The sequence below is a fragment of the Notamacropus eugenii genome, chromosome 6 (assembly GCF_028372415.1).
Source record: "Notamacropus eugenii isolate mMacEug1 chromosome 6, mMacEug1.pri_v2, whole genome shotgun sequence".
Classification (NCBI taxonomy): Eukaryota; Metazoa; Chordata; class Mammalia; order Diprotodontia; family Macropodidae; genus Notamacropus; species Notamacropus eugenii.
The window spans coordinates 136,873,189-136,885,526 of NC_092877.1; the positions used below are offsets into that span (position 1 = coordinate 136,873,189).

The window sequence follows — 12,338 nt, forward strand, 5'->3', positions numbered from 1 at the left end:
AAATAAGCTACTTCTCCTACATTACCAGATTCCAAGAGGATCTCAGGGAATCCCAAGCAGAAGAGAGTATACTAATCTGAAAAGGCCATGCCGGGTACCTGGCAATCCAGCTACTCCCACACACCTGGGAAGTATGCCATCCTCAGTTCCCTTTCATAATGTTGATCTTCCTTCAAAGTATAATATTTCTTCCTTTAAAACAGAGTAGAAACTCCTTAAATATAAGGACTATCTCACTTTTTACCTTGGTCATGCCAGTGTCTACCACAGTGTCTGGCATATACCAGGGATTTAATGAATATTTGTTGATTAGTTATGAGTCTTTTCCTGACACCCTTTTTTCTTGGTACTCTCCCTCTTTAAATTATTTTATATATTTTAAACTACATGTGCACCATAGCTTTCAGTAGAATACAAGTTCCTTGAGGACAGGAACAATTTGTTTTTGTCTATAGATCCCCAGCACCTAGCATAGTACCTGGCACACTGTATGTTAGCAAACATTTGAATTTAATTGAATTAGAATGTTTCAGGCTGTACTTAAACTCTGGCTTAGAATCACTTACTGAGGCACTGAAAAAGGAAAGATGGTAGAGCACACGGCATAGAAACAGAAAACCTTTGGGAAAGTCTTTATCCCTTAACATCATGTTTTTCAGTCTCAGTTTTCTACTTTGTAGTGTAATGTTAATAAGCCTTGTGCTATCTACCTAACAAGATTATTTTGAATAAGTGGATGAATAAATGAATGAAAAAGTATATGTTAAGCACTTGCCATGTGTCAGACACTATGCTGGGGATACAAATATAAACACAACAGTCCTTGCCCTCCAGAAGCTTAGTAGGAGAAAACAACACCAAGTTGGGAGGGATGACCAAGGTGGGATGTTATAGGAAAGGATATAATAAAGATGGTGTTAGAATTGCAGGGCAATTGATGGGCAAAAAATGTCCTTCCCGGGGGATGCAGTTTTGATTATTGTTTACAGAAGTATGAGTGGAATTGGGTGGGGTGATGTGTGTGTCAGGGCATGAAGATGGCCAGAGTAGTGAGGTTGGGCTGGACCAGTTATGGGGAAACTCACCAATCAGAAGGCCTAGGGACTCCAGGTGGAAGGGATAGGTCAGAGGTGGAAGCTTCGACATGGAATGAAGATCACCAGAGAGGAGAATAATGGTTGTAATTCACTGTAAAGCCTGCTTCTCTTCCTCTTCCTCTTCACCTTCCCCTTCCTCTTCTCTTTGTCTGTGTCACATTCTGTAGCAGCACATTCCCCGGGACTCAGACATATTAGCCAGCCCTTGTGGATGAGTTTCAGTTCCCTACATTGTCCTATTTCTCTATTATAAGGATATTGAGGCCCAGTCAAGGAATGTGTCTTGCCCAAGGTCACAACCACAAGTACAGCTAGGATGTAAGTACTCAGGCACTCTGATTCTGAAATCAGCAATCTCTATGTGATTGTTGTTGTTCAGTCATGTTCTGTTTAGGGTTTTCTTGGTAAAGATACTGGGATGGTTTACCATTTCCTTCTCCCGGTCATTTTACAGATGAGGAAACTGAGGCAAACAAGGTTAAGCGACTTGCCCAGGGTCACCCAGTTAGTAAGTGTCTGAGGCCAGATTTGAACTCAGGAAGAGGAGTCTTCCTGACTCCAGTCCTGGAGCTCTGGCCATGGTGCCATAGAGAGTCCTGGTCTGGTAGCTGCTTTCTGTAATACCTGACTGCTGTCTACACAGCCTTCCAAAGAGATGTACCTTGCTATTACTGAGCTTATATTGCTACCTTCAATATCTATACCTATAGCATACTTATATTTGGTATATCTATACCAAGTACCTATAGCATACTGTCACAGGTACCACTTTAGCACCATTAAAGTCAATAATGCTCAGTTCTTCTGCTCCTACCTCCATCTCTCTAGGAGCTAAACTATAGAAAAGTCTCTACTCCTCTCCCCCCCCCACTCCCCACCACAGTCTATATGACCTGGATCCCTCATATGAAATGGACAATGCTGTGGTCAGTAACCATGCCCCACCGACTGGCCTGCTTAGTGACTGCCTGAGTGAATGGACACTTAGCCCTTCAATGTCAGGAGAACAGTGTCCAACAAAGCAAAAATAGAGCTTTAAGGTGAAGTTGAATCCTCTACAAATTAAGAGCCAAAGAACTTTAAATCCCTTAATGGTCCATTTATAGTCTCACTAAGACTAACTCAACTATCCATTTTAAGGACTAGAACTTAGTTTTCAAGTTTGTGCTGTGTATTTATACATGATAAAACCTCTCCAATTATGGAAGAAACCAATCTAATTAAATGTCAGTATCAAAACAAAGAAGAGTGCTTGTGCCTGCACCAGCAGGGAAAATCAGATACCTTTCCTTGATGAAGACCAGAGAGCAAAAAAAAATGATCACATTTCTCCCAGGATCACACCACCCTGAAAGCACCCAAAACTTACAAACCCCAGAATTAGCTCTGAAAACAGCAGCACAAAAAAGCTTGAAGTTTGGGGTGGTACCTCTCCTCTCCTAGGTGAACAAAGCCCAAGTTTAACGGAAAGTTCAAAGTCCAAAAATAGGCTGGAAAAACAAGAAAAAAATGAAGAAGAGTTTGACCATTAAAAGCTACTATAATGTCAGGGAAGACCATGATATAAACTCAGAAAAAGGCAACAATGTGAAATCACTATAAAAAAAGCCTAAAAAAAACGCTAATTGGACTCAAGCCCAAGAAGAATTCCTGGAAAAATTTAAAGAAAGAGATGAATGGTAGAAGAAAATTAGGAAAAGAAATTTATAAGAAAGTTATGAAAAGAGAATTGTTGTTGGTGGTGGTTATCCTTCATTTCTGAAGAGGACCAAGATATCACAGGTGATGTCTTGACTTGCAGTGAATTGGATTTAAGTGAGGCAGAGTTGCAAAAATCATACCCCTCACCTTCTCTTTTTTTTCTGAATTAAGATTTATTGATTTCCACCATATTCACTTTAAATATGGTTTGAAGTTGACTGAAGGAAAGGGATTTTGCAATTTTAAGTTAAAAGTAAACTAATGGTGAAAACACATCACCTCTGGCTTCAGTCACTATCTCCTCAGATTTGAATGAATAAAAGTTCCAGGACTATGAAATCCCGGGCATGTTGCAGGCCTCTCTCAGCAATGTCCTTCACTTTGGACCAGTCTCCTGTGCCAGAGGTGAAAGCGCTTTAAAAAATACTGCCATTTTCCCAGCCCAGTGTCTTTGATTGCATCCACATGATGAGTTGGAACCCAATACAGCCAGTATTAAGAGGCTTCTGGTGGGACCCAACTGAAATGCCATCATGTGGTAATCTTCATGTCCTTCAATAGGTTCACTGACCACATTTTTAATGGAGCCCATGGGTAATTCTTCAGTTTGCTCTTTAGTGCCAATGCAAAAGTGGTCTGGTTCTAATTTAAAGGTGTTTCATTTTTCCTCCTGTCTTACTGTACATGTCTGATAATGGTACTATTGGCAGCCGTTCATGGGCACCCTTAACAGAAGGCATCACATCTTCAGGTTTCCCTTTATCTAACACTTTTCTGTATTGCTTTTGCCAACAGTGGTTCCTTCTTATTCCCTTCAGCTTTTGCTTCTTGCTGTGCAGCATCTTTGGGTATGTTTACTGCTAAAACATCATTTATTGCAGATCCAACCACCATAATCTTGGCACCACTGGTTCCTTTGATTTCCCGTAATGTTTTCCTCAGGTAGAAGTCCCTTAAACATAACTTTCTGCATGGCAGGTGGTAGGCCTGTGATGGAGTGGATCGTGCGCTTCAGCTCGTACCCGTGCTGTCCAGGGGCACCCGCACTTGATCTTCAGATCCACCAGCTCCTTCTCGGTGTCAGCGTGGTTGCTGTGGCTGCCCGAGGCCCGGGCACTGGCTGTGCCCCTCTGCGTCTGGTCCGCCTGTGGGCTGCCCTTGGCCTTGGCGGCCACGCAGTTGAACTGCAGCTTCTGGGTATCCGTTTCCATGCCCGGGAGTGCGAGGCGGGGCCGGCAGTGGCTCTGGTGCCCCGGCCTCTCGCTGCTCCGAGGCAAGGACCCACCCGAGGGGGCGGAGGCTGCAGGAGGCGGGGACGGCCTCTTGGAATGAGGCAGGACGCTGGGGAAGGGGCGGGGCACCCCCACCCCCACACCCACCCCCGGCTCCGCTCACCCCCAGATGCCCACCTGCTCCCCGACTCAGGCTCCAGGACCAGCCTCACTCTGCCTTATAGAGTATTGGAAGTCCAGTGACAGGACAGAAGACAGAAGTTAGGACAATTGTCAGTGGTGTGGGATCCAGTGGATGACCTTGGCATCTTCAATGCCTTAACAAGCTCTAAGAGTTCTACAGCATCTGCTTCAGCTTCCAAATGGCATGCCATTGAAACAAATTGTTCTCATCAGCCCATTCCACTGAGAAAAGTCTTCACATGCTCGGGGTAAGCATCACCCTACCTCACCAACAGGCTTAAAGCCTGTTCCCTACCTGTAGCCCATCTGCTGAGGTGGATTTAGTGGGATGTGACCAATGTACGTGCTACAGCTTCTTGGAGCCTCGGGTGAGAGTTGGGTGACAGGTAGGTGACCAGCCCCAGAAAGAGCTCACAAAGGCCTCCCACTAGGGGCTCTGGTCCTCCCTGAATACCCCATACATCTTGAAAAGGGAATGAACAATTTGGTAATAAAAAAAAGGCATAAAAAATACCAAAGAAAATATCATCTTAAAAAGCAGAATTGGCCTAGTGATAAAAGAGGAACAAAAATTCACTGAAAAAAAGAAATCCTTGAAAAGCAGAATTGGATGAGGGAAAATTAGCACTAATGCACAGCTGATGGAGTTGTGAACTGATCCAGCCATTCTGAACTATGCCCAAAGAGTAACCAAACTGTGCATTCCAGCAATACTTGTACTAGGTCTAATCCCTGAGATCACTGAAAAAGGGGAAAGGACCTACATATGTGAAAATATTTATAGCACCACTTTTCATGATGGCAAATTATTGGAAATTGAGGGGATGCCCATCGATTGGGGAATGGCCAAACAAGCTGTAGTATATTAATGTAATGGAATATATTAAGTGCAATAAGAAATGTTGAATTGGCAGATTTCAGAAAAACCTGGAAAGACTTGTACGAACTGATGCAAAGGGAAATGAGCAGAACCAGGAAAACATTGTAACACATTGTCATCAACATTGTGTGATGTTCAACTCTGAATGACTCAGCTCTTCCAAGCAACCCAATGATTCAAGACAAGTACAAAAGACTCACAAAGGAAAAGTGCTATTCATATCCAAATAAAGAGCTGAATGCATCTGCATTCAAAGCATATTTTTTCATTTACTTTATTCTTTCTTGTGTTTTTTCCCTTTTTATCTGTTTCTTCTTTCACAACTGTGACTACTATGAATATTTTTACATGTTAGCACATGTATAAACTATATCACACTACTTACCATTTTTAGAAGAGGGGAAGGGAGGAAGAAAATTTTAGAACTCAAAAATCTTGTAAAAAGATTTCTTGTAAAAATAAATGCTTAAAATTTTCTTAACATGTGACTGGGGGAAAAATAAAATATTATTTTTTAAAAAATTTTAAAGCTTTCCCTTGGAAGAAAAAAAAAGCAGAATAGGTCAAATTGAAAAGAAGGTACAAAAATTCAGTGAAGAAAAGAACTCCTTAAAAAGTAGGGATAGGCCAAATGGAAAAAGAGGCACAAAAATCTGTTAAAGAAAATGATTCCTTAAAAATCAGAATTGGGCAAGTGGAAGCTAATGACTCCATGAGACATTAAGAAACAATAAAACAAAGTCAAAAGAAGAAAATATGAATATCTCAATGGAAAAACAACTGACCTAGAAAATGGATTGAGAAGAGATAATGTAAGAATTATTGGACTACCTGAAAGCCACGACTAAAAAAAGAGACTACACATCATATTTTAAGAAATTATCAAGTAAAGCTACCCTGATATCTTAGATCCAGAGGGCAAAATAGAAATCAAAAGAATCCAGCAACTACCTCCTGAAAGAGACCCCAAAATGAAAACTCCCAGGAATATTGTAGCCAAGTTCCAGAGCTCCCAGCTCAAAGAGAAAAAAACTTCAGGCACCCAGGAAAAAAACAATTCAAATATTGTGGAAGCATAGTCAGGATCACACATGATTTAGCAGCTTCTATGGTGAAGGAGTGGAGGGCTTGGAAGATGGTATCCCAGAAGGCAAAGGACCTATGATTACAACCAAGAATAACTTACCCAGCAAAACTGACTGTAATCTACCAGGGCAAAAAATGGATATTAAATGAAGTAGAGGACTTTCTAGCATTCTGGATGAAAAGAACAGAGAGAAGCATAAAAGGATAAACATGAAAGAGTAATCATAGGGCATTAAATAAAGTTAAACTGTTTGCATTCCCATGTGGGAAGATGATACAGGTAACTCCTAAGAACTTTATCATTGTTAGGGCAGTTAAAAGAAGTTTACATAGACAGAGGGAATGGATATGAGTTAATTATGTTGGAATAATCTCCCCCCCCAAAAAAAAAATGAAGGGAGGAATGCACTGGGAAAAGGGGGAATGGAGAGGTAGAATGGAGATACTGTTCCCATTAAAAAGACATGCAAGTACCCTTTGACCTAGCAATATTGCTTCTAGGACTGTATTCCAAAAAGATCATTAAAATGGGAAAGGGTTCCATATGCACAACAATATTTATAGCAGCACTCTTTGTGGTGGCCAAGAATTGGAAATCGAGGGGATGCCCATCAATTGGGGAATGGCTGAACAAATTGTGGGAAATGAATGTAATGGAATACTATTGTGCTATGAGAAATGATGGACAGGAAGACTTCAGAGAAGCCTGGACAGACTGATATGAACTAATGCTGAGTGAAAGGAGCAGAACCAGGAGAACTTTGTACACAGCAACAACCACACTGTGCGATGAATTTTTCTGGTAGACTTAGTCCTTTGCAGCAATGCAAGGACCTAAAAAATTCCCAATGGACTCTTGAGGCAAAATTCCTTCCACATCCAGACTAAGAACTATGGAATCTGATTGCAGAATGATGCAACAATTTTCTTTTGTATTATGTTTTGTTTTGTTTTGTTTTATGGTTTCTCCCATTCATTTTAATTCTTCTACGCAACATGACTAAGGTGAAAGTGTATTTAATAGGAATGTATGTGTAGAACAGAAGATAATGGGATAGAAGGAACTGCATAGAGGAAAACTGTGAATATGAATAATGGGATGAGCTCCCATGAGCAGACAGCAGAATGGATTAGAAACTAGAATCTAACAATATGTTGTTTATAAGAGACACACTTGAAACAGAAAGACACATACAGAGTTAAAATAAAGAGCTATAGCAGAATTTAATATGTTTCAGCTGAAGTAAAAAAAAAGAGGCAGGGGTAGCATTCATGACCTCAAACAAAGAAAAAGAAAAAAATAGATTTAATTAAAAAAGAATCATGAAAACTATTTAGCTAAAAGTTACCACAGATAATGAAAAAAGAAATTTTTATAGGAAGTTTCTCTGATAAAAGACTCATTTCTCAAATATATACTAAGTATGGAAGTAAGTCAAATTTACAAAAATAAGAATCACTCTCCAGTTAATAGATGGTCAAAGGATAGGAACAGGCAGTTTTAAGAAAAAATCAAAGCTATCTATAATCACATTAAAAAATTCTCCATACCACTATTGATTGTTGTTCAGTTGTGTCTGACTCTGTTATCCCATTTGGAGTTTTCTCGGCAAAGATACTAGACTGGTTTGCCATTTCCTCCTTCAGTTCATTTGACAGATGAGGAAACTGAGGCAAGCAGGGTAAAGTGAGTTGTCCATGGTCACATAGCTAGTAAATGTTTAAGGCCAGATTTGAACTCAAGAAGTAGAGTCTTCTTGACTCCAGACTCAGCACCCTGTCCAGTGTGCCATCTAGCTGCCCAGGTATGTTTCTAACTACTCCTTAACACATGTGCCATATATACTATTCCTCTGCCTACTTCTTGATTCTCCTTAATGCCTCTACTGCTGTAATCTGTCACTATTTTCTAACCACTCCCACAGTGATGAGCACTTGGTAGGGAACCTTTCTGTTCAAGCAGTAAACTTAAATCTCTCTCCACCCTGTAGCATTTCAATCTGACAATTTCCCTGTCCCATTAGCCTCTGCAGAATCCTCTAGGTAGTAGACAAAGGAGCACTTAATTACCTGAGAAGAGAGGTGAATGGGCTTGGGCTAAGGAAAAAGAGTCACCAAAGGAGGGAAAGTTCTGAGTAAGTACAAGCAGAGATGTCATGGTAGTCCAGTTTGGATTGCCTTGAATTCCCAAGGGAATTAGGACCATCCAGGAGGGATTAAAGTGAAGCAGTAGCTCTCAGCCCTCTAAGGGAAAGGGAAAGATCTCGAGAAGTTATGTTAGACAAACAGGAGTAACTGAATCTGAGACATACGCTGAGATCATCATTCACTCTTTACCATAATAGCTAGCATGTATATGACACTTCAAGGATTGCAAAATGCTTTTGATGTTATCTCCTTTGGTCCTCACAACCATTTTGTGAGGTAGGTGCTATTATTATTTCCATTTCACAAATAGGGAAACTGAGGCTTACAGAGGTTAAATAACTTTTCCATGGTCACCAAGCTCAATGTCTGAAGTAGAATTTGAATTCAGGTCTTCTGAATCTAAGTGCAGTGCTCTACTCATTGTTCCAACTAACTGATAAAGCACCAGACATACACCTTCCTAGTTGCCTTTCCTACACGGGAGGTGTCCTAAAAAGACACTAAGGCACAGGGAAATGAAAGCATCTGCAGAGTCCAGGCAAGCAAACTGTCTTATTGAAAGAGTGGTCTTGTCCTATTTTTTACCTTTTACATTCACCTTATACTTGCAGCTGTGAGACTGATTTAGGGAAAACACCAGCAACTTTCTGGGTTTTTTTTTTCTTTTTAATGATTAAGGTCTGACTGTCTGTGGCTCCAGTCAATACAAAGAAAATTTAAAAAAACAAAGCTCCAGTGTGCAGTATTAATTCCTCTGTTTATCCCCAAGTGGGTCAACAGCTCAACCTTCTCTGTTGTGCTAACAGTACTAACTGTAAGAGTATCTGGAATTCAGGTTGTGACAGACACAGGTGTGGTCCCTTGTTTGATAAGATTTCTTCCCCATTCTTTGTCATAGGGATGGGGAAGGAGGGTTGGCTTGAAAGAAAAGTGAGCAATTACAATTTTTTGGTCTTGGTATTTAGGGGAATCAGGAAGGAGCCAGTACCAATAATATCTGCAGCAGTGAAGTGACTGGAAGCCAGCCTGTGAGAGTTAAGTGTCAGACAATGGGAGGAGAAAGTGCAGTTGAACTTGAGATCCATGGAGAGGCATTTTGGCAGTTGGCTTAAGAACAAAGAAAGTGAGTTTGCAAGCTGAGGTGGTAGGTTTAAAGAATGGCATGAAAATAGAGACTGAGATCAGAGGGGTCTGCTTGTTAGAGGCTCTGGGTGATTAAAAATAGAGCTGCCAAGAAAGCAAGGAAGTTTAATATGTGTAGGGTCAATTGTGCTGAGGCTGAAGGGTGGGAATATGGTTTTCCCCTAGACTTGGCTATAATAACATGACACCTAAAGTCATTAGAGTAAGGTTTAGGAACTTCTAATGGGGTTTAGCCTTTTTGCTGGCATAAGGAAGTTATCTTGGCACAACTCCGTATTGGGTAGCACTGGTGGTAACTGCTGGGGCTTCATTATGCCTAGGTTAACTCTGAAAAGCAAAATATTGGTCAGGAGAGTTCCACAAGGAATCTACAATGACTAAATAACATTTAAAATAAGTACATAATTTATACATGTAAGTCTCAACATGTCTAGTGATGGACTTTCTGAACACCTGAACGTCCTTTCACTCTCCCTGATACTGAGGCCACAACTGTCTTTGCAGTCCCTCAGTCTCACAACCCTATAGTCAAAACCTTCACTGAATTCTGACATTTCTCCAAGGCTCAGATCAGGTGCCAACTCCTAGGCCAACATCCCTTATTCCCCTAAGTGGAAAGCTCCCCCTTTTAAATTAGATTATATTTACTTGTGTACATGATGAATAAGCCCAATCGATTATAAGCCCTCCTAGACCAGGAATTGTTTCATTTTAGTCTTTGTCTCCTCAGCGTCTAGCATGATGTCTTCCATGTAGTTCAGTCAAACCTGTCTCCTCATACAAACAGGACTGAGAGCTGTTCTAGTTGTCCACCGAGGCCCAGAGGTCTTGCCCAAAACTTGCCTGTGGTCATATTGCTCATTCTGAGATAGGATTTGAATCCAGGTCCTACTGGCCCTGTTGGCATTCTCTCCCTTGTCAGCATAGGCATCTATAAGAAGCAATATTTTTTCAATTTAAAATATTAATCAAATATTAATAAAAACAACAAAATAGTAATAAAATCTTTTAAAAGCAAGTGTTCTTTGAAGCACTGCTGCCCCTCTCCCATCTCCTAAATGTTAAAGTGCTTTTGCAGATGAGTCATTTAACCTTTCAAGGCCTCGATTGTTTTCATTTGTCAAAATGAAGGTCTCTAAGGACTCCACCAGCTCTAAAATTCTTTGACACTATCTTGTGACCCAATCCAACCATCATATGCTTTCTACGTGTGAGTCAGTTTTGCACAGAGAAAGAGGGCTAGCCTTGAAATTAGGAAGACCTGGGTTTAAAGTCTGGCGTTGAGACATACTAGCCTTGAAACCATGAGCAAGTCACTTAACATGGCAGCGTCCCAGGCAACTTTCTAACATCAAAAATTCCCAAGAAATCTCTAACGTGGTCCATTCCAAATATCAGTCTGTATTGATGGAGAGAGTTTCCACACTGATGAAATCACAGGTCTGTAACCTCTCCTGATCCCACCCTACTTCAACCCCCCCCCCCAAAAAAGTTTAGTTAAGTCTTGTTGAAATCAAAATGAAACATAATCCCTAATCTGAGGAAATTTACATGCGAATGGGGCATAACTACATGTACGTCATCATCATATTTAATCAGACATTAATCGATTTCCCGCTGGGTGCGTCCTTGACTTTTGTGGGCCAGGACTAAATTACACACCCGTTTTCTTCTCTAGTGGAGGTTATATTCTAATATGGAAGCTCCGTTGTAAACGTGCACAGACTAGACTGGCACTGAGGAGTTGAGTGGTAGTGTGAGCACACACACGCACAACCACAAAAACCACTCCTGCCAACATGCACAACTTGTAAGATATCTGAACCACTTTAGACACCAAATGGCTGGTGACCCCATCTCCTTCACCAATTTCTCAAATGTTTCACTTTTAACAAAAAAAATCTCAAAACCAGACGTGATACCTGCTTTGCAGTGAGTCCTTCAACATCTTTGGTCAGAATCAACGGCAGATTTAAAATTCAGTCCAGACACACATTATAGGAAGTTTACCTCAGCGACCAAGGTATGTCTTTCTGCACATAACTTTGTAAGGCTTTGGATTCTCATTGAACATGAGCCAAGGCAACGAGCAATGAACGGGAAAAGGTGAAACATTCTAATGAAAGACTCTTTCCCCCTGGGGGTGGAGAGGCAGGGGAAGGAAGTCTTCATTGGGTTATATTTTTTTAATATGGGGTAGGGGCCGTAGATAAAGTGCTTCAGAACTCTGGAAGTCTGTTCATTTGCTTCAGTTGGGCTTCAGTCATTCTGACTCCCACCTAGCACATCAGCCTGACTCTGGTAATGCACTATGGGTAGGAATAAGGTGGGTTAACTGGTGAGTTGCTGAGCCAAAGTATTCAGAACAAATAATTGAAATACTTATATGGATCTGTGAGTTCATCAACACAGGTATTCCCACCAGTGGCGCCAACTACAACCCTTGCCCACCTGCCCATTCTCGGTGATTCTTGTCATGCCTTCCCATTTGCTTGACAATTGGGGTTTCACCCAACATGTCCTATTTTAGTGCTACTGACATGGGGCCAATACCAATGGTCATCAAGGGATCAACCCATCTTCTCTTTCATTAATACATTTCTCAGATGTAATTTGGAAAATGTGAGATACCTACATGGTATAGTTTATAAACTAAACACATGAGCATTTTATTCATGTATAAAATAACAACAATAATAAGAGCTTCACATTCACATAGAGATTTAACGTTTATGAAGCATGACATTTTGCTGATGGTGTTCAGTTGTGCCTAGCTCTTCATGATCCCATTTGGGGCTTTCATGGCAAAAATACTGGAGTCACTGTGCCATTTCCTTCTCCAGCTCATTTTAAAGATGAGGAAACTGA

General features: G+C 40.9%; 1 pseudogene; it reads right to left on the reverse strand.

The window, feature by feature from the left end:
* Positions 1-3,146: 3,146 nt before the first annotated feature.
* On the reverse strand, positions 3,147-4,031 carry LOC140510617 (ubiquitin domain-containing protein UBFD1 pseudogene; annotated as a pseudogene).
* Positions 4,032-12,338: the final 8,307 nt, after the last annotated feature.